Below are 22,708 nucleotides of genomic sequence, written 5' to 3'. Positions count from 1 at the left end.
CCCTTTATGTCTGTTAATATTTGTTGTATGTATCTGGGTGCTTCTATATTTGGGGCATATATGTTGACGATAGTAACATCCTCTCCTTGGGTGGATCCCTTAATCATTAAGTAGTGTCCTTCTTTGTCTTTCTTTATGTCTTTTGTTTTAAAGTCTATTTTGTCTGATATGAATGTTGCAACTCCTGCTTTTCTGTCATGTCTATTGGCGTGAAATATTTTTCCCTACCCTTTCACTTTCAATCTATATGTGTCCTTTGTCCTAAGGTGAGTTTCTTATAGGCAGCATATTGAAGGTTTTTGCCTTTTTAGCCACTCAGCCACTTTGTGTCTTTTGATTGGGGCACTCAGTCCATTGACATTTGAGGTGATAATTGATAGATGATTATTTATTGCCATTTTGAACCTCGTGTTCCAGTGATTCTATATTTCTCCATTCTTTTTTTTTTTTTTTTTTTTTTTTTGTTGGACTGTCTCCAGTTATTATCTGCTTGTTTTATTTTTTTGTTTTTTTTTTTGTTTTTTTTTTTTCATTTTTTGTGAATGCAATATTTGGTTTTGGCTTGTGGTTGCCCTGTTTTTTAAGTACGTTAACACCTTCCTATGATTATGTGTTTTAGCCTGATGGTCCTGTAGGTTCAAACACTTGATTACTATATTAAAATTAAGAAGAGAAACATACAAACAAACAAACAAAAAGGGTCTATTTATTTCCTAACATCCCTTGCCCACATGTTATGATTTGATGACACTTTTTTATTTTTAATTTTATTTTGTTTGAAGCATGTTCATGATTAAATCTGTATGCTGGCTTATTTGAGTGACTGCTCTCTGACTGCAGTTTCCTCAGTCCTAGTTCTTCCTCTTCTTTTTTTTTTTTCTTTTTTCTTCCCTTTCCTTCCTTTCTTTTTGGTTTAGAGAAGTCCTTTCAGTATTTCTTTTAGCCTGGGCTTTGTGTTGCTGTACTCTTTAAGATTTTGTTTGTTGGAAAAAAATTTTATTTCCCCCTCTATTTTAAATGATATTCTTGCTGGATAGAGTATTCTAGGTTGCATATTTTTTCCTTTTAGCACTTTAAATATCTCTTGCCATTCCCTGCTGGCCTGTAGAGTTTCTGTAGAGAAATAAGCAGATAACCTTATGGGGGTTCCCTTGTAGGTAACATGCTGCTTTTCTCTTGCTGCCTTTAGGATCCTCTCTTTATCACTGACTTTTGCCATTATTATTATTATGTGTCTTGGTGTGGGTCTATTTGGGTTCAATTTGTTTGGGGCCCTCTGTGCTTCCTGTATCTTGAACTCAGTATCCTTTAGATTTGGGAAGTTTCCAGTGATAATTTCTTCAAATATATTTTCCATTCCCTTATCTTTTTCTACTCCTTCTGGAATTCCTATTATGCCTAGATTGGCCCACTTTCTATTATCCCATAGGTCTCTTATATTGCTTTCCTGGTTTTTGATTTGGTTTTATGTCTGCTGACCTGATTGGGTGATTTCCATTATTCTATCTTCCATATCACTGATTCGTTCTTCTGCATTATTCATTCTGGTTTTTACTGCCCTTAGTTCAGTTTGTATCTCTGCAACTGAATGTTCTAATTTTTCTTGGCTCCTCCTTATATTTTCTAGTTCCTTTCTGAGGGTATCTGCATTACCGTTCATATCTTCTCTTAATTCCTTCAGTATTTTCACTATTTCTCTTTTGAACTCCAGGTCTGTCTGACTGCAGAGATCTGTTTCATTGTTGACGGTTTTAGGTGAGTTCTCCTGTTGGTTTGACTGGGGGTGGTTTCTCAGCTTCTTCATCTTGCTTGTTGTTTTCTTTCTCCTGGGGGAGTTATACTCTCTGTGACTGGGCAGTGTTTGCCTTGTCACTGCCGTGGAATGTTTCCTGAGGGCTGGTGTTGTTGGTCAGTCTTTTTTGAGGCAGTGTGGCTTTTCTGGAGTGTTGATCGTGCTAATAGGGTCTCTTTGAAGCAAAGGAGGACTTCCTGAGGGCAGACAGGACTGGGAGACCCACACCACGATGGTAGCAGATTTCACTCAGTCAGGCAGAGCTTGCTCTGGTGTTTTTAGGCTGTGGGGTTCTTGCAGGGGGTTGGCAGTGTTGGGCAGCTGTTCCTCAGGAGTTCAGCACCCCCCGAGGGCTGGAGCAGCTATCTGGGTCACAGACAACCCAAGAGGCTCTTCCCTAGGGCAGCACAACTTGGAAGGACTATCTGAGAATGTAGGCAGATCTTTTCACGGCCCAGCAAGGCTTGTTGTAGCTTTTCTGGGCTACAGGGGATCCTGCAGAGAGCTGGCAATCCTTTGCAGCTGTTCCACAAGAGTGTGGCTCCCCCCGAGGGTATAGAAGCTAGCTGGGCCACTGAAAACCCAAGAGGCTCTTCTCCAGGGCAGCCTGACTCAGAAAGACTGTCCGAGAATTAGGTCGATCTTTTCATAGCCCGGCCAGGCTTGTTGTAGCTTTTCTTGGGTGTGGGGGGCCCTGCCTGGAGCTGGCAGTCCTATGCAGCTGTTCTGTGAGAGTTTGGCTCCCCCCGAGAGCTGGGGCAGCTAGCTGGGCCGCTGTAAACCAACGAGGCTCCTCCCCAGGGCAGCCCGACTTGGAAAGACTGTCCCAGAATTAGGCAGATCTTTTCACAGCCCAGCCAGGCTTGTTGTAGCTTTTCTGGGGTGTGGGGGGTCCTGCCAGGAGCTGGCAGTCCTGTGCCTTTGTTCCACGGGAGTGTGGCTCCTCCCGAGAGCTGGAGCGGCTAGCTGTGCCACTGCAAACCCACGAGGCTCTTCTTCAGGGCAGGCCGACTCGGAAAGACTGTCCGAGAATTAGGCAGATCTTTTCAAGGCCTGGCCAGGCTTGTTCTAGCTTTTCTGGGCTGCAGGCCTTTTCTCGGGGGTTGGTGGTGTTTGGTGCTGCTCCACGGAGGTGTATCCCCTGCAAAGGGCAAGCAGGCCTGTGCAGGGACAGCCCCTACAGTGGTAGGCTTCAGGCAATTGTTGAGGCCAGCCCTCCTGGATGGCAGGCAGCCCCAGGTCCGGTGAGTGCGTGGGGGGTGGTGGGGGTGGGGGGAAGGGATGCACTGGGAAGCACAGCTTTCTGATAGCTAGCGGGCCGGTAAGCTTGCTGTGGCGTGGGGAGTATTCTATGGGGACCCACCCCTTCTTTCTCCCCTCCCCAGCACGGGTGCAGACCAGGCTCTTCTCCCAGGTTCCCTCTGATGTGGCTTTCCACTTCCCTGCCCCTAGAATATTGCTCCCTTCCTCTGCAACAGCTTTGCTTTCTAGTCTCCCAGTTAGTCTCTGCCCCGTCAAACTTGACAGACCGGTTTCTAGACCTCCCAAGCAGTCTCCGCTCCACCCCTCCCCCCCAGCCCTTTCCCGGGGACTAACCTCCGGAGCCGAGGTCTCGGTGCCCAGCCCCCACCCAGGCATCTCAATTTTTGGTGACTGTGCCTGTAGTTCAGATGGTCCATTTGGTTCTCGATCCGCTTTTCAGAACTCCAACTTACTGCTACACTCTTCTCTGCATCTTGAGATTCCTCCAGTTCGTTTGATCTTTCCCCGAGTAGGTGACTTTCCCGGGTGCAGAATCCCTTTCTCCTCCTCAGTTCCCTTTCGGGAGCGCCCTTCCAGCTCGGATTCACCTTCTCTCACTCTCCTCTTTTCTCCCGTTCTGCCCAGTAATGTCACGAACTTCTTGCCTTTATTGGAGTTTCGGTTCTTTTGCCAGCGATTGGTTGCTGTTCTGTGTGAGTCATTTATCCTGTAGATGTGTTTTTTTTTGTTGTATTTGTGGGAGAGGGCAAGTGTGTCCCCCTACTCTTCTGCCATCTTGTCCCCTCAACTTGCCAATTCTTAATGCAAACAGGCATAGGTAGAGAAACCCTTCTAAGGTCATGTTTTATGAATTTAAAAAATGTAAAAAAAAAAAATTGAAGATAAAGTTGAGAATGCAAGAGCAGTCATAAATTTGGAAATACAAGTTTGTCATGAATAGATTCCAGCAACTCAACTCATACCTATGGTGGTTTTCTCCTAGAAAACAAATTTACTGATATAAACTAGGTAGAAGGATGAGAAGCAAGGCAATAGGATGTATAAAGACAGTGTTTTCTGTTTTTTGTTTCTAAAGTCTTCTGTTGATGAGAAGATAAAATGTACGCTTTAGGACATGCCAAGAGGTGCGGGTACTCTGATCAGTCCCCTTGGGACTCAGATGGGACCTTATAAAGATATACACAAAAGCAAGGTGCACCCAAGGTAGATTGTGCATTGGCAAGAGCATTCACTCCATCTCAGGCCAGCTTAGTTTCTTAATCTGCCATTAATCTGCCATTATTCTGACTACAAGTGAATAAAATGCTTTCTCTAAAGGGACATTGTATTATTTAAAGCCTACATTATATTTTTCTTACAAAATGCCCAGCATTCAATTAAAAATTGTCATTTACTAACCTATCAAAAATAAAAGAGAAACAAAAAAAAGTAAATAAACCCCAAACAGCCCACTTATTGCAGTTATAAGAAACTATACATAGCTGATCAATATTTTCAAGAAAAAAGAGGATAAGGTAGAGAATTTACTAGGGAACTGGGATCAATAAGGTCATATGAAATAAAAAATATATAATTTGAAAATGTAATAAATGAACCTAAAATCTCAGTATGTGAGATTAATACCAAATTGAACATAAGAAAGTGGAACTAATGGGCTGGAAGTAGGGCCAAGAGAGGTCAAGAGAAATATTTAAGCTAAAAATAAAAACAAAACAAAAAACTCCCCCCCAAAAAAAAACCCCAAATAGAATGTAAAGAAAGAAGAGAGAAAGAAAAATAATAGAAGAAATTTAAGAAACATTTCAAGATGCATGAATAGTACTAAGACATATTCACAGATAAAAACTGTTAAACAGCCTCTGCTATACGTAAAAGAGACATGTGATAATGATGGAGACTATGACAGACTGTAAATCAAAGAATGGACAAAGGCATACCATACACACCCTACAATATGGATAACGGTGTAGTTTTATCAGCATGAGACAAAGGAGACACATGGGGACATATTACAATAAAGAAAAACATTACAAAATGATTCTATAATTATTCCACTAAATAATATAACAATTCTAAGTTTGTATGTAGCTACTATCACAGCTTCAAAATGTAGAATACATGTTGGTAGAATGAAAAATTAAAGCCGATAAATCCTAAATCATAGCAGAAGACTTCGACATACTTTCCTCACTAGCTGATAATATAAGCGGAAAAAAATATCAGACACAGAACACAACCTTACTATTTCTAAAGGGGATAAGGGAAGAGATAAATTTGGCTTTGGGGGTTAACATATGCATACTACACATAAAATAGATAACCATCATGGACCTACTGAATAGCAGAGGCAAGTATACTCAATATTTTGCAACAACCCCTAAGGGAAAAGAATCTGAAAAAGAACATATATGTACAACAGAAACAAACACAACCTTGTAACTCAACTATACGCCAATAAAAAGAATGGAAACAATAATATGTAAGCTTTTACAAATGAAGAAAGAGTGGAATTTGAACTGCATTACTAGCTGACTGGTATTAATTAATTAACTAAATTGTAATACCTGAAAGCCACTTATACCAGAGGAGATGGTTTTTAGTACATCATGTGGGAAGTTACTGGATGTTTGGCATATAAATTATGTTAAAATAGGAGACATTATGCCAAATTAACAATAATTAAAAATATCATTTATTTTGTTTTAATTAGGAGTATATGTCATAATAACCTTTCTGTATTTTTTTTTTCTTTTTGCCATTTCTTGGGCCGCTCCCATGGCATATGAGAGGTTCCCAGGCTAGGGGTCTAATCAGAGCTGGAGCTGCCAGCCTACTTCAGAGCCACAGCATCGCGGGATCTGAGCCGCGTCTGCGACCTACACCACAGCTCAAGGCAACACCGAATCCTTAGCCCACTGAGCAAGGCCAGGGATTGAACCCGCAACCTCATGGTTCCTAGTCGGATTCATTAACCACTGTGCCACGATGGGAGCTCCCACCTTTCTGTATTTTTAATATCAACACACACATTTCTATTTTACCGCCTAAGGTGTAAGGATGATAAAGAAGGAAAATAGTTGTAGGATAAGAATAAGGATTTTGTGTTTTAAGAGTATACTATTAAACAAAATGTTACACAATTCAGCAAAACTGAAAACTCTATTTTCAAGATGCACAGAGGCATATGCTTTGTGAGTCTCATCCTGAAACAAAAGTATTCATTTTGATGACTCAGTGTGTTCAGCATGATCAGAAAAGAGAGTGTTTATCAATTCATAGTGTGTTTAAACAGAAAACTTATTGAGGTTGAAATAAGCAGACAGCAGCAAGAAAGGCAAAGGTTTTCTCATTAGACTATGAAATGAAATAAATTCAACATGAATAACTAAAGACTTCAAACTATAAGAAATGATTATTTGATAGATTGTTCTTAAGTTTTTTCATGAGCATATTATTTCAGTTTACTGGGCATTTTCCTTTTTATTTCATTGTATATAAATATTCACTTTTATATACTCTCAGTGTAAATTTGTCTTGCTTAAATAGAATTTTCAAATAAAAACCTGTGACTCCATCATTACTCATCGTTCAGTAATGATTAGTATAAGAACATAAAATTTTCAGTATGTAATCTAATATTTATTTGTGATTTAACTAAATATTATTTATGATACTTTATAAGGGCATTAATTGGATGATAATGTTTTTAAATAATGCAGTTTAAAAATATATCTTGAAATTAAAGTTAACTTACTCTCTGCCATTCTAATTGGTGTCTTCAAAACTGATTATGCTAATAGCTGGTGATGCTCTAATAAATGCTTAGAATGCTACCCCACTGTAAACTACTTCTACATATAAACCATTTCTATTTGCTGCAGATATATGCCAGCCATAGGGGAGAATTCTTATAATATATTAAGGGATATTGTTTACTTTCATGGAACTCACAGTCAGTAACTGGCTACAATGTCCTCAAATAACTATAATATGACTGAGACATAGCACATATAACAATGTACAGGAACTTAAATGACAAGGATTTCAGAGATTTTACTAAGATTAATTCAACAAATTTTCAGAATCTACTGCAAGTAATGTAATCACTAGATACTAAAGATATGAAACCATGAAAGAACAAAACATCAGCACCAAAACAATGAAAATCCTTTCTGTCCTTAAGTCTTTTATAATAGGAAATTATACAAAGGTACAAATGGTTAAAACAAAAGATAGAATGTTGTATGTGATATAGGAAGAATTCATACTTGAAGGATTTTTCATTTACTTAAGGTAAACAGTCTTGAGATTTCAGATTGATCATTTGGATGTCTTAAGAAGTGGGAAAAGAAGTATACATAAAGGCACAAGAAAAATTATAGGTTTTGGCCTTTTGCAGCTTTGACATTGAATCTTAGATCTTAAAATGTATCTACCTGATATATATTATGATTTATAAATTATTATAAAGCCGGTATTAGTACAAGGTTGTAAAATAATGTTTTTCCATATTGCACATGTATGTCAAGGGTTCCCTTAGTGCTACAAATTATAATTGCTTAGAGGTATTATAAATTTCATATTTAAAATGATACACCACAGGAACTAAATTAGAATTTTTAGAGATGGTACACAAGCATTAGGTTTTTTTTTTTAAAGTTCTGTAGGTGACTCCAATTCATATCATAGTTTCATCTACTGCTTAGTATTTTAATTACGGATATATGACTTTATAGATGTCAGCGAAGATGAATAAGTTGACAGGTGGTGATGATCAGCTGCAACTTTCAGATTATTTTTATGCTTGTCCTATTTTTCCTTTTAAGCTGTCAATATACTCTGAATCTACTCTAAGTTTTAAGTTCATCTTGCTTTCACCATACTTTCTATTCAGTTACCACAATGCCTTGCATAAGGGATATTTATTCTTCCTGATTAACAAAGGGAATAAGAAAATGATGATCTTAAAAATTTACTCCCATTTGTCATACAAAGGATTTCTCATTTCTCAAGACAATTTAACAGAAAGTCAAGTGATTTCCAGTAATTTTGCTCAGTTTATACTCCTGGACTTGGTTTAGACACACATGTTACTTCAATTGGGGGGAGATAAGTTTAGAAATAAAATGATATATTAATCTACACATCTAGTGTATAATATCTAGCACATAGCATGCATCTGTATCCTTGAATATCCATACCTCAGCAAGAGTCTGAAACACTTGGCCTTTTTCCATATAATTTTATTTTTTTGTCTTTCGTCTTTTTAGGGCCACACCTGCAGCATGTGGAGGTTCCCAGGCAAGGGGTCTAATCGGAGCTATAGCCACCAGCCTAGTCCAGAGCTACAGAAATGTCAGATCAAAGCCGTGTCTGCGACCTACACCACAGATCATGGCAATGCCAGATCCTTAACCCACTGAGGGAGGCCAGGGATCGAACCTGCAACCTCACGGTTCCTAGTCGGATTCATTAACCACTGAGCCATGACGGGAACTCCTCCGTATGATATATATATATATATATATATTTTTAATGTAGCAGAAAAAAATGGACTTAATTGTCACTCACAGAACATAATAACTTGAAGTTGATTATTCCCTACCTGAGATCATTTGTCTCAGTTGTTATAAATTAGATGAGATGAATGCATATGTTTTTTATACTTTATATATAGTTCTATCATTACAAACATTCTATCATGTACCACAAATATTTCATTCTTGCCACTTAGTATTTAGAAACTAAAACTCATTTTTCAGTCTGCATGAAAAAATGTAATGATTTGAAGTCAACAGTGACAATCATTTTGAGTGTAAAAGAGGGTAGAAAGGAAAGTCACATCTTCTATAGCAAGTGGTAGGCACAGCACATCTTAAGAGCTTGTTTAAGGTGACAATGCTTTTTTTTTAGTGAATTCAAGAATACCTTTATTAGAAGAAAGTCAAGAAACCAAACGAATTGCTATGTGAGCCCTATTTTAGTTTCACCAGTATTAGAAAAATTTGAGCTTTGTTAGAAAACTTTTATTTTAAAAAATAGATTTGCCTCTGACAATTTTGAACATCTCAGGTATTACTTACAAATATGTTCCATTATTTATTAGGGCCCAACAAAGAGAATGAAATCGCTTTGACTTTTAGCCAAGCATATAATATTATTTTTTCATATTTTGAATTTTTATAGTTAGTAATCATTGCATACAAAGTTGTTTCAGTTTTCAATTTTCACATTTATTTTCCTAAATTTTAGAAATAATATATTTAAAAAGAAAACAGCAGGGATATTAAGCTAATTAGCAAGGGCAGAAGATTTCATATCCAAGGGAAATTATTATCATTGTTTTTTAATTTATTCTTATTACTCAATGATATCTCATAATTATCTAAAGCCTGAAAGTATATCAAATGTTTTACGTAGTCTAATTTCAAACCCTGCAAATAAACCAGATTAAGAAAATAGTCTCTGTGTCAGAGATGAAAAGAATGAGCCTTCAGATGCAAATCACTTAGTTGATCTCCTCCCATCTCCAGAAAGGACTCAGCAGATACGCTGTCAGTCAGGACCTGGAACACAATCTTTGGATATGGAAACAAATTGTAAATGATTATGCAATACCCTTTGGGTTTCTGAGAGGTTCACACACTGATGTTATATATATAATCTGTGAACATCACTTTAAGCAAATGGGTCGCCTAGGTTCAAATTCTGGCTCCCACTTGCTGAGGCTCTTTAAACATCCGCTTAATTAACCTCTCAGTGCTTAGGGTTCTTATGTACAAGGTGGTTATAATTGTGTTTTTCTTCTACCATGACGGGGAGGACAAAAAGATCATTCATATAAAGCACTGAAAAGACTGCAAAACACAGTGTGTGCCCACTAGTTGTGTTTGATTATGACTCCTAGGAAACTTTTTTGGTAAACAGAGATTCTAGATAAGAAACATTGTGGAATCCCCCCAAATAATAATAATAAAAGGAAATTATAATAAATTCAAGGATTAATTTTAGTATTAATAGTATATATAAATAAGATATTAATAGTAAGATATGTTACTGTTATACAACTACTATATGTAGAATTATCTGTATACAATATAATTAATGGGTGAAAGATTCTTGCCAATTTCCCAATATTCAGTAAAAAAAAGATAAAACCCTTCCTGGACTAATTGGATATTCTACAAATATATTTGTATACTTATATGTGTAGTGAATGTGCGTGTGTACCCATATATATATTTATATATATATGCATATGAAACTATACATAAATGAATCTAATAAAATTACATATAATTTATAGGGTCACATGTTTCATATTTTAGGAAATGCTTCATAAAATGGCAGAGGGATTTTTAATACATGTGTTTCCCTCAAAAACATCTAAAATAGCTTTCATGTAAATATAATCTTGAATAACAGAGTTATATGTTTTTGGCTAACACCATACATTTTAAAAAAGCAGAACATCATAGGAAAGATATGTTTTTAAACTAAAGAGCTGGAAACTCACTTTTAAGTTGACAAACTGAAAAATACATTGAAGACAACATATATGACGTTTAACTAATGCTATATTTTAATATCATGATAGTAATTAAGCTTATATTATTTTTTATGTTCCCTGTTTTTATAGTTTGAAATGCAGTTCAGACCCTGAATATTCAAAAGTACTTGTATCAGCAGTGTTCTCATTTCCTAGTTTTCAATACAAATCATGTGTCAAATAGCATACACAATTTCCTTTCTTTTTTTATAGCTAAGGCAGATTCAAGGATTATTATATTTTTATTCTAAAATACATTCTTTACTTTTGTTATATTTGTTCCACCTGTCATATTCCCCTAAGTGATTAAATTTCTAAAACAAAATGTCACTGGACATAAAAGAAAGACTAGCTGGAGATGCTGGGCTTCATCTATTTTCTAAGAAAAACTGAATTATAAGTCTTTAGGACATTAGAAAATATATTTTTTTAATTTTATACAATTTTAAAGGTTACTTTCCATTTACAGTTATTACAAAATATTAGTTATAATCCTATTGTGCAGTACATCCTTGAACCTATCTTACATCCAGTAGTTTGAACCTCACACTCCTCCAACTTCATTGCCCCTCCCACCCACTGGTAACCACTAATTTGTACTCTGTATCTGTGAGTCTGCTTCTTTTATGTAATATTCCCTAGTTTGTTGTATGTTTTGTTTTTTATATTTTGCATATAAGCAATGCCATACATTTATCTTTTATGATTTATTTCATTTAGCATAATGACCTCCAAGTCCATCCATGTTGCTGCAAATGGAAATTTTTCATTCTTTTTTTATGGCTGAGTAGTATTTCATCTTTATCCACTCATCTGTTGATGGACACTTAAGTTGTTTTGATGTCTTGGCAATTGTAAATAATGCTGCTATGAACATTGGGGTGCATTTATCTTTTCAAATTAGTGTTTTCATTTTTTTTCATATGTGTGTGTGTGTATGTGTGTGTGTGTGTGTGTGTGTATCTAAGAATAAAATTGCAGGGTCATATGGTAGTTCTAGTTTCAGTTTTTTTAAGAAAACCCCATAGTCTTTTCCACAGTGGCTGCACCAATTTACTTTTGCATGAACAGTATAAAAGGTTTCCCTTTTCTCCATGTCCTGGCCAACATTTGTTATTTGTATTCTTTTTGATGATAGCCATTCTGACAGGTATGTGGTGACATCTCGTAGTTTTGATTTGCATTTCCTTGATAATTAGTGATGTTGAGCATCTTTTCATATGCCTATTTACCATCTGCATTTCCTCCTTGGAAACATGTCTATTTAGTTCTTCTGCCTATTTTTAAATCAGTTTCATTATATTGGATTGTGAGAGTTGTTCATATATGTTGGATATTAATCCATTATTGGTCATATCATTTGCAAATATTTTCTCTCATTCAGTAAGTTGTCTTTTTGTCTTGTTGATGGTTTGCTTTGCTGTGAGCTGGGATGTATTTTTAACTTCCTTGAACTGAATTTCAAATAGGCACGCAAGATATTGGGATCACTTTTTTTTTTTTTCTTAATACTTTCTTTACTACTGAATGGACCATAGGGACACAGAGTATTTGTTGACTGCTTTGTACATGAAGGCATGTTGAGTGTGAGGGGTTCCTGGGATGACATTTACATCCTCAATTAAGTTCTCACTTCTAGGAGTTCCTGTTTTGGCTCAACGGATTATGGACCTGATACTGTCTCTGTGAGGGTACAGGTTCAATTCCTGCTGTTGCTCAGTAGGTTAAGGATCCCATATAGCCACAAGGTGTGATGTAGATCACAGATGCATCTCAGATCAGGTGTTGCTGTGGCATAGACCTCAGCTGCAGTTCTGATTCAACTCCTGGCCCAGGAAATTCCATAGGCCATAGGTGTGGCCCAAAAAAGGAAAAAAAAAAAAAAAGTTCTCACTTCTAAATTATCTTAAATACTTCACTTGTGGTTAGAATAGTATAGAATGAAGAATAGAAATGAAACCTCAGTAATTTTTGGTCCTGGCAGAAATATCCATGCAGTTTAAGTCAGATTTAGCCTAAACTGTATTTTGAGCTATTTTGAGAAAGTGATATAATTCAGCTTAGATTAGAAATTATTTCTTGAATTTTTGTGCTATGAAATTGTGTAGTTATCCTCTTTGCCTGCAAATATAAATATATTTTCTGTATTTTATATCTATATGACCATCATCAAATGGCCGGAAAATATGGATAAGACAACCTTTGCCCTATAAGTCTTCACTGTGTAGAAGAATAAACAGTCAGGTAAATTATCACAGTAATTATAATTATCACAATTATAAATAATTATAACAAATGAGTTCACTATTACAGTGGCTATATGGACATAAAACCAAAACTTACATCTTTGTCCAGCACATATATGAAATAATACTAGAGCAATGTATATTATCATATTAAACACTATTGTAACAGAGCAAACTATTCTGAAGCTATGTTCAACAATACGAGGAACAGGCATTAAAAAATAAAGTAATAAATTAGCTGCAAATTAGCTCCAGGAAATGCTTGCTTTTGGAAGATAGGATCATAAACAAAATAAAACACTTTCCCTATCAAGACTCATTTTAAGTCTCTCTTTCTAGCTATGGCAAGAAATAAAAAGTGGTTTTCATAAAATTTGCCCATTCCCAACTAATTCTCTGCTTTGCAAGATAAGTTAAAAATAACCCAAAGACATAAAATCATATAAACATTCTCATCTAATGTTTGTACCTTGAGATATGAAAAGAGAATAGTTTGATTCAAAGATTAATAATTTCATTCAGCTCAGGTACAACAGGAAGCAACTATAAAGATCCAATCGCTCCTGAGTCAAACAGTACTGGAGTTATACAGAGTGAGGGAACAGAAGAAGTACTTTTTTTTGTGGTTTGGTTGAGGTAGAACTTTCCCTCATCTTTTAACTGCTATAAAAACTATGGTTGGAAAAAAAGGAAAATTTTGTTCCTTGCCTATTGCTGAGGATTGAGGGTTTAGTACCATTCAGGCAATTGTCATTATGATTCTTTTGGAAACTGTTTTTTTGCCAGCCTTCCAGTTTTTCAAATTTCAGAGGAAAGGTTGATATTCAGAAGAAAGACAAGAAGGGGAAAAGAGATACATACAAACACAATAAGTCATAGCTTGAAGCCAGAGAAATTTGAAACAGTTTTTATTTTTTTTCAGAGACACCAGTAATACTGTCAAGGTGGTATTCTTCCTTACTACAACAAATCTAATAATTTAGCTTAGTCTGAACAATGGATTTTCCTGATATTTCTCAGTGAGTTAAAAATTGACAATAAGAAATATTGGAAGACTACAGAATGGAAGAAGAAATCTGACAAATAGAAAAGGAGGTCATAGAAAAAGTGGCATTTAATTGCATATTTAAGGTGTTTGTGGGGTTAAGAAAATTGAGAAACTTGACGATAGCATTTCACAGATATGGAAAATGTGGTTTCCCATAGGGGAAAACATGGCACAGACTCATGTAATGAAAAATAAAAAGGGATATCATTACATATACTTCATCCACTGAAAGGATAAGAAGATAACACTATGACCTTTATACTCATACATTCAAAAGCTTAGAAAATATGAACCAATTCCTTAAAAGCCTTAACGGACCATACCCAATCAAGATGAAATAGACTTAATAGTCCTATAAGCACAAGAGGAATTAAATTTGTAAATTAAATCCACAGGGACAAAGAAATCCCCAGGGTTAAATCACTTCATAGGAGAGTTTCACCAAAAATTTCAAGAAGAATTAACAGATATTAAGCAGCCTTTTACAGAAAATAGGAGAGGGGGGAATATTTTGCAATCAATTTTATGAGAACAGTATTACTGTGATGCCAATAGCAGACAAAAAATGCCCATACACACCCGAGGGACATACACACCTACCTCTTTTGTAAACTTACATCCAAACATTATCAACAAAACATCGACAAATTGAATCCAATAATGTATGAATGAATTATATAGCATGAACATGTGAAATTTTTCTAGGTATGCAGAGAATAGGAGAGAATATTTGCAAATCACGTGAAACCATGACCATATTGAAAATATATAAAGACTCAAAACTCAACAGTGAAAAACAAACACTTCAATTAGAAAATTGGCAAACGAGAGGAATATACATTTTACAGATTACATATAGAGATGGCAAATAAGCATAAGCACAGGAAAATTAAAAGTGTGAGACATCATTACACATCTATCCAAATGGCTAAAGTTAAAGAAAAAAAAGTAACAAAGGCAAATGTCAAATGCTTGCAAGGATATGGTCAAACTGGATCATTCTGCAAAAGGCAATACTACGGAAACAGTAAATATACCAGAAATTGCCAAGAAGAGGGATGAATAGGCAGAGCATGGAGCATTTTTAGGGGAGTGAAACTACTCTCTATGACGCTATGATAGATATGTGTCATTATACATGCGTCCAAACCCATAGGATGTATACCGAGAGTATTCTAAGGTAAACTATGGGCTTTGGGTGATTATGATGTGTAATTGCACATTCATCTTTGGTGTAAAAAAAAAAAATGTATGTTTAGGGAGTTCCCATCATGGTGCTGTGGAAATTAATCCAACCAGGAACCATGAGGTTGTGTGTTGGATCCCTGGCCTTGCTCATTGGGTTGGGATCCAGTGTTGCCATGAGCTGTGATGTAGGTTGCAGATGCGGCTTGGATCTGGCATTGCTGTGGCTGTGGTGTAGGCCAGTGGCCACAGCTCCAATTATACCCCTAGCCTGGGAATCTCCATATGCCGCAGGTACAGCCCTCAAAAAGACAAAAGACCAAAAAAATGTACAATTATGTTGAATGATGTTGAAAATGAGAAAGGTTAAGCATGTGTGAGAGGAGAGGGTAATTGGGAAAATCTATGTACCTTCCTCTCAGTTTCTGCTGTGGACATAAATCTACTCTAAAAAACTTAAAATATACTTTTAAAAAGTGGCAGTATAAAGGGAAATGATCCAATGAGTCTAATTGTACTCACTAGTACAATGCTTACATAATTAAGAATAATGGTTGCAGATTAGTTTAGAGTGCTAGAGTTAATTTATTGATTCAGAAGCTGTGAAAGGTCTGAGTGTTCACCTTTCTTGCAAGAAATTAGACTTCTAGAGACAGTTTCTTACTTAGACAAAGGCATAGCCAGAATAAATTCCTAACCTCTGATCCTCGTGATTCAGTCTTCTTGGCTGTTACAAGCAAGGCCAAGTGTTACCTGAATATTATGCAGGTACAGATACAAAAGAGGAATTCCAAAATTAGGATCTGATTTTGATCTTATTCCAAAGACTGTGGGCAACCTATTCATTCTTCCCTCTGGAGAAAGAGAAAAACCTTACCCTTACTGATGAGTGTCAGCAAATAAACTTCATACAAATTATCTTCGCTTTTTTACTCCAAATGACTTTGGAAAGGGACAAATTCTATTAGGGTGATCAGAAATGTCTTCCCACTGAACTAAAGGGAGGTAGGTAGTAGTTCTAGCTTCTATGAACATTTACCACGCAAACTTCCTTGAAAAGAGGATCGACGCCCTTTGCTTGGAAAACCCATGAAACTACCTGAAAAATTCATGGAGAACTGCTGCTTAACATGAATCAGATTAAGAAACATAAATTATCCGTAGGAGAATTTATATTTCAGTTTCTTATTCGTCCATCCCCACCCTCATCCATCCCACTGCAGTAATCATTATTGGGAACTGCAGATTTATAGACTGCAGATATTTTAGACATTTCAGATACAATAAAAATGTTCATGGCTTGAAGAAACTAAGATCACAGTTGACAGTAGAGATAGCTCACAAATAATTACACTATATGAATAAGGGTTATTATAGATATATACAGAATACTAAAAGCAATAACCAAAAGGATATTTACTTTTTTATAAGGGAAGAACTCAGATGGAAGGGATCGAAGGCAAGAACATCAATTATGAGACAGTTACATCAATCTAGTCCAGGCCTGAAAAGTACCTGAAAAATAGCGTTCATAGAAAAAAGAGGATGTGCTAAAGGATTTTTTTTTAAAAGGAATATTTGGAAAATCTTCTGTTTGGCCTCTGCTGACTGACAGCTTTGGTTGCCTGGAAACTGAGAACATTTAATGAGTATCCATTGTTTGGTAATCAGACCTGATTGTATCCCAGACAGACTAGAGACAGTGTTGAGCACTCAGGAATGGAAACACAAAGTAGAGTTACCAGGTACCCACACTTCATATTTCCTTCCTATAGGTTTGGAAAGTCTCTAAAAGAAAATTAGAACCATACCGGAGTGATGAGTGATGAGCAATTTTAGCCACTGAGAAGTATTAGCTTTACCATTCTTATCAAAATCATTTCTGATAAAATACTACATTAGAAAAAGATGATTTGAAGAAGCTTAAGTATTAAAATTTATATCTGCTTTCTCCAGGTGAACATATATAATGAAGTAAGCATGCAAATAAATTGTTAGCTGGTACTTTGCAAATATAATAGGTAGAAAGGTGAAGAATTTGATGTATATGTATTCTGAACATATGTGTTTATTTACTAATATAAATAATAACATTTTTATATTATATATTTCTTTACTAGATGGAGAACTACTCATTCCTTTGTTTTTATCATTTCAGTATGTAAGAAATAGAATTACTCATAATCATATAGCATACAGTATATTATGTAAAAATAAATCTTATTAGTAAGAGTTAATAACAACAGAAGTAGCAGTTTTAGGCAAAAGAGATAGCAAATATAATTAAGAACTAATTTTTCCCTGAGCTTCGTAAAGTCTGAGGCAAAAATATAAGGGCAGGCTGGGTTCAGATTGTTAAGACCATAAATATCTTGTCAAAAAGGTAAAACTTTATTCCATAGGCCATATGTCCATTTCCCATTTATGACACTGTAGTCACATGAGGAGAATAGTTTCAGAATCTGGATATCCTGTAGATACCATTCACCATAGATATTTTCATAAAAGATATTGAGTAACAGAGTAAAATCTTTCTTCTCTCTCCAAACTACACCCCATCCCAGTCTTCCCCTGGCATGTTTATAAAAGCATTCTCTGCTCACAACTTTTTCAATACATGTTTGATTAGTACTGATTTTAGGCAGTTCATGGCAAAAGTCTTCTAGAATAATGAAGGATGGTTTATATTTTCTAAAGTTCAGATATGTATCCTCAGAGAGAAGATACAATGTTATAAAATCTAAGAGTGTTACCTCTTTGTCCAGTTAGACATTGTAACAAGCCAGTTATGCTTAATAATGTCATGGGATTGCTTCTAGGATTTTTCTCAAAATACAGCTTTAAATCTACTCTAAGAATTTAATTATAATATAGTAGAAAATCCAGAGGCATCTGTACCAGGAGACATGGGAGAGTCCTGTCCTGGAAACAGAAACATAGGGAAATGTATTTAAACTGTATGGCATCTATATGGTTTATTTTCAAAATTATGGATTTTTCTTATTGAGAAAGATTTTAATGATCATGGAAGATAAGGAAATAAAAATAAAAGAAATAAAAAAGTAGTGGAGAGACCACTACTCGAACTTCGGTTCTGATTCTGTACTGTTTGTCACTGAGTAATCTTTTATGTGGTTATATTCAATAATCAAGTATCAATAATAGCTCTATAGTGTAGAGTATCCTGACGTCTTGGAAAATTTCCAAGTTTTGAGTACTTAAAATATTTCTAAATTTTCACCTTCTAAATAATGTTAAAATGTTTTATATTAGTGCATAATGATGTTAGAAATTATAGTTTATTTCACAAAAAGAGAGTTAATGTAAAGTTATGTACACATGTTTGGAGGTAATAATTTGAAAATAATTGTTTTTTTTTTTTGCTTTATTCTTTGCTTATTTACCATACTGGTAATTTAGTGATTCTCTTCTCATTCAACATATTACAGAAATGCAACCTCATATTGTCTAGGTTAGAAAAAAATGGTGATATTTAAAAAGTGATTTTCTTAATTTCATAATCCATATATTCTCATATCACCCTTGTAAGATGGGGCTTGGTCTATACTTTCTCCCCTATTACTGGCAGTAGTGTTAGAAAATGAATCAATTTCTATTTTCTCATTGTTTTCTGGTGTGACATTTCTTTAACAGCTGTAATATATATTAGTTCTGAGATATTAGGTGACTTGCTAAACATTTTTATGTCAGTTTCCTCACTTGTAAAATGAAGTGAGATATCTGACCAAGTTATTGAGATTAATAAATTAAATAATGCACATCAAGGCATGTAACACTGACACATTACACACTGAATAAATATTTCCTTCTTCAAGAGACTACACTTTAAATACACAACCACTGATTTTTCTGCCTTTGATCTTGACTTTTTCACACACCTGAGCCCATAAAATGTAAAGAGGTATGTGAATGCCCCTTATTTTTATCTCTGATTTTCTAATCATTAATTTGGGACTATCTTGCTCTTGTCTTTCTCCTTGATGATGATGAATGTTGAAATGGAATCTCTGGAGAGTTTGCTAAACTAAAAAACTGCCCAAGCAAGACGTAGCCCTAGCCTTCAAAAATTTTACATTTAATAGTGGTTGATGACAAGCATGGTAACAAATACAAATAATATAATGCTGAGCTGAGAGCTATAATAGGAATATAAGTGCAGAATAATAAAATGAAGATTGTTCTCTTATAACCTTTGAGATGAAAACAAACTTTGGCTCAGGGAAAAATTTCTGCTGCATTATATAACTTAAAAATAATGAGCTTAAGCAAAACAAATTTAATTTAATTTATTTATTTATTTGTCTCTGGTATCTGAGTTTCCCATAGTAGGGAAGCAGGTCTCAGCATCAAAGACAACTAGTCCCAGAGTATATTTCTTCTCAGAAAGTGTCTGACTCTCTTCTGTCCTCTAGTGGTAATCTGTAGAAGTACTTCAACCTTTTTTCAAGACTGAACCTCTATGTTCAAAACAATTGTCCCAAATCCTGTATCCTGTAAGCCATGATTAGGAATATAGAAAACATTTTGCAGACAAAAAAAAAAAAAAAAAAAAAAAAAAAAAAAAAAAACCTAAAACAAAACAAACAAAAAATAAATGGAGAAAATAATTTGTTTTCTGAAAATACAATTAAAAGTTACTTACTTTAACCACAGAGAGAGATTCTTCTAAATTTATCTTGGGGTGAATTTTGGTTTGACCAGTTACTTGCCATGTTAAACTGGAGGGAAATAATAACATAATTTAAATAAAACATATTAAAAGAGAGAAGCAAATTTTAATGAGCATTTACTGCTAATCAAAGTCTGTGCTAAATGTTCCACACAGGTTCTCCCATTTAATCCTCTCAAGAAACCGTGAAGTAGACAGGACATACACATGACAGATAAAAAACCTGGTGTTTAGTATAGTTAAATGTCTTGTTCAAGATCTGGTCTAGCTGTCTAACTTCAAAAGCCCTTACCTTTTAAAACGATGCATTTTTCTCTGACAGATGTGTAATGAATAGAAATTATCAGGTAGCAAAAGCCCAAACGTTATCGTTCTTTTGCCCCATATTTTCCTTTAATTCCCACTGCATTTCTTTATTATACATTACCAAGATTTTAAAGAAAGTATCTAAAGAGACAGTGCCACTTCTTCACTTTCCACTCATAATTCAGTCTATCCCACACTGGTTCCAAACTGGTCTACGTCTACTGAAAATGTTCTTCTCCAGGTCACCAATGATTTATGTCAGGTACCGTGAAACACAGATCCATGTAAATTTCCCGTGATCCTTACTAAAACTGTTGAGAGTATTAACCCCAGAAGAGATCATTTCCTCCTTTGCAAAATGTTCTTCTTTTAACTTCTGTTACTTCAAATTTCTTTCTCCTCCTTCTTCTTCCTTTTCCTCCTTTTCTTTTTGGTCTTCATCTTTATCTCAGGAAAGATATTTGGTTTCTTTTGTAGATTCAAATCCTCTGCTTGAATTAAGGATTAATTAAGGAGGAATTTTTCAGACTCATTTTTGGCTCTCGTTTCTGTTTCCTAGATTGAAAAGTAAAACAATATTTATTCATGTTACAATCAAATTTGTGTCCAAATGGGATTTCTAATCTTGTATCCATCTACGTAATTGGCATCTCCATTTTAAAGTCTCAAATCCATCTACAACTAAATATTTATCTTGGCTTTCCACAGCAAAGTACGATTTCTTCATCCCTACCTTGTACCCCACATGCTATCTATCTCAAAAACTGCCAGATTTATCTACCAGCTTTTCAAACTGGAAAACTTGGAGCTATGTTTTACTTCCACTTTCTTTCATCTGCAGCATCCCATTCATCAGGGATTTTGTCTCCTCTCTTAACTTTCAACTCCCCTCCAGCAGCATAGCCCAATTCCCCTACAGACATCTGTTTCCATCACTCCTACAATAGGCCCTAAATTCTCTCAGTGATTTGACTTTAGCCTAACTCTACACCAGCCATTTAAAAAGATCTCCCCAATATTCAAATACTATTAATTTATCTACCTACTCAAATTTTTTCTAACCTTCTGATTTTACAGAGAACAAAATTCAAACTTTGTATGGCCCAACACAATTTGGCTTCTACCCATATGTCCATGTACTCTTCACCTTGAATAAAAACATTAAATACATACATACATACAAACCTCCAGCCACTGTGGTCTATTTTCATTTCCTTACACTTATCACACTCCTATTTCCAACCTTGGTTGGAATCTTGGTTCCTGAATCCTTATACCCTGGCTATGAGAAACAACAACAAACAGCATTTTCTATTGGTTGCTATTTAAGAGGTTGTACACCTTGTGTAATTTCCCTGTGCCCTTCAAAATGTCGCCACCCAACTACTCATATCCAGCCCTTCCTCTTCTTGCTCTGCTATATAATTTTATCAACATCACCTTCCAATATAATATATCATTTTCTTGGTAGTTATGCTGCTTTGGGGGGAGTCATTTTTCTCTACTCGAATGTAAACTTCATAAAGGCAGGGATCTTCACCCCTTCTATCCCTTTGTGTGACCACCCATAACAGGGCCTTGCACATAGTAGAAACTGCATACTTGATGAATGCACGACAAAAAAAAAAAAAAATTGTCATTTTGGGAAACCTATAAAACGCCAAGAAAACTAGAGCACAGACTTTTGGCATACCCATTCAAAAGCTGTCTACTTTTCAAATTTTTTTTTGTTTAAAAATGAATTTAAATTATCTGGCATGAGTAATAACATGCCTTGTTTTATTTGGCAGGACACCTGTGACAGTTATGTTTATTATTCAATTTTATCATGCTTTCTAGACATGTATTGAAAATAGAAGTTAAAGAGAAAACTCAAACCTAACTCAAGTTTAGGGAGCTAATGTGGACTGTCAACATACATTTGTTTTTACTCCTTTACGCACTATTACGTAAGCAAATTCTAAAGAGGGTAGTGTAAAGCATACTCTTGTAAAATAATATTAGCTGGAGCATACATTTCTGCTTACTATTGTAATTCGGTCCTCAAATATGCAGGCATTAAACTCATTAAACTCATTTTACTCCTTTGGAAATATAAAAAAATTAAAACAAAGATTTTATCAAAATGTTTCTTAAAACCTACCCAGCTGCAGGAATTGGCTGACGATTAAGATGTCTTAGAACCTGTATTTTACTTGATAGCTCAAATATACTTAAATGGAGCTCAATAAAGTCATTTTATTTTAGCAACTGGGGAATACAAAGAGGCAATAAAATGACTTTCTATTTTAAGAAAAATAAAATATATGCACAACGTTAGAAGTGAGGCATCTTTAACCTCATTCAAATAGTCTAATATTACTGGGGTATTATATGTACTCTAAAGTCAATATAAAATATACAGTATTGTTATGTTTTATTTACCTTCCTGTTCTGGGTAGTTGATTAAAGCTTCTTAATGAGAAATTGGAGAATAGAAAGGTGAATGTATATATAAGAAAATATCCCTGAACTCATTTTAATTCTGATATCAATTCTTCTATACATAAGTATATCACAGTATGCGAACATCAACATGTGTATAGAGCAAAGTAAACATGAATTTCTAAGATACCTCTAACTCTGTTCT

At 35.2% G+C, this 22,708-nt stretch overlaps 1 long non-coding RNA gene across 12 annotated transcripts in view; it reads right to left on the bottom strand.

The window, feature by feature from the left end:
- Nucleotides 1-435: 435 nt before the first annotated feature.
- Nucleotides 436-22,708, bottom strand: part of LOC102168185 (uncharacterized) — a 131,834-nt gene continuing 109,561 nt past the window's right edge. For 3 of the 12 annotated variants that reach the window (XR_014842984.1, XR_014842976.1, XR_014842980.1), the window contains 2 exons: nucleotides 19,747-20,634; nucleotides 17,452-19,595 (listed from right to left, as the gene is read on the bottom strand). This is a non-coding gene — a long non-coding RNA (uncharacterized LOC102168185). Of the gene's footprint in view, nucleotides 19,596-19,746; nucleotides 20,635-22,708 lie in introns of all 12 variants that reach the window. The other 9 variants (XR_014842982.1, XR_014842986.1, XR_014842985.1 and 6 more) reach the window with 8 other exon arrangements.

This window comes from Sus scrofa, chromosome 4, assembly GCF_054392235.1.
Source record: "Sus scrofa isolate SSC_HxYL_T2T_F1_AM1 chromosome 4, Sscrofa_HxYL_maternal_Yorkshire_Landrace_v2.0, whole genome shotgun sequence".
NCBI classification, from domain to species: domain Eukaryota; kingdom Metazoa; phylum Chordata; class Mammalia; order Artiodactyla; family Suidae; genus Sus; species Sus scrofa.
The sequence above is the reverse complement of the archived record's forward strand: the minus strand, read 5'-3'. Positions and strand labels throughout refer to the sequence as shown.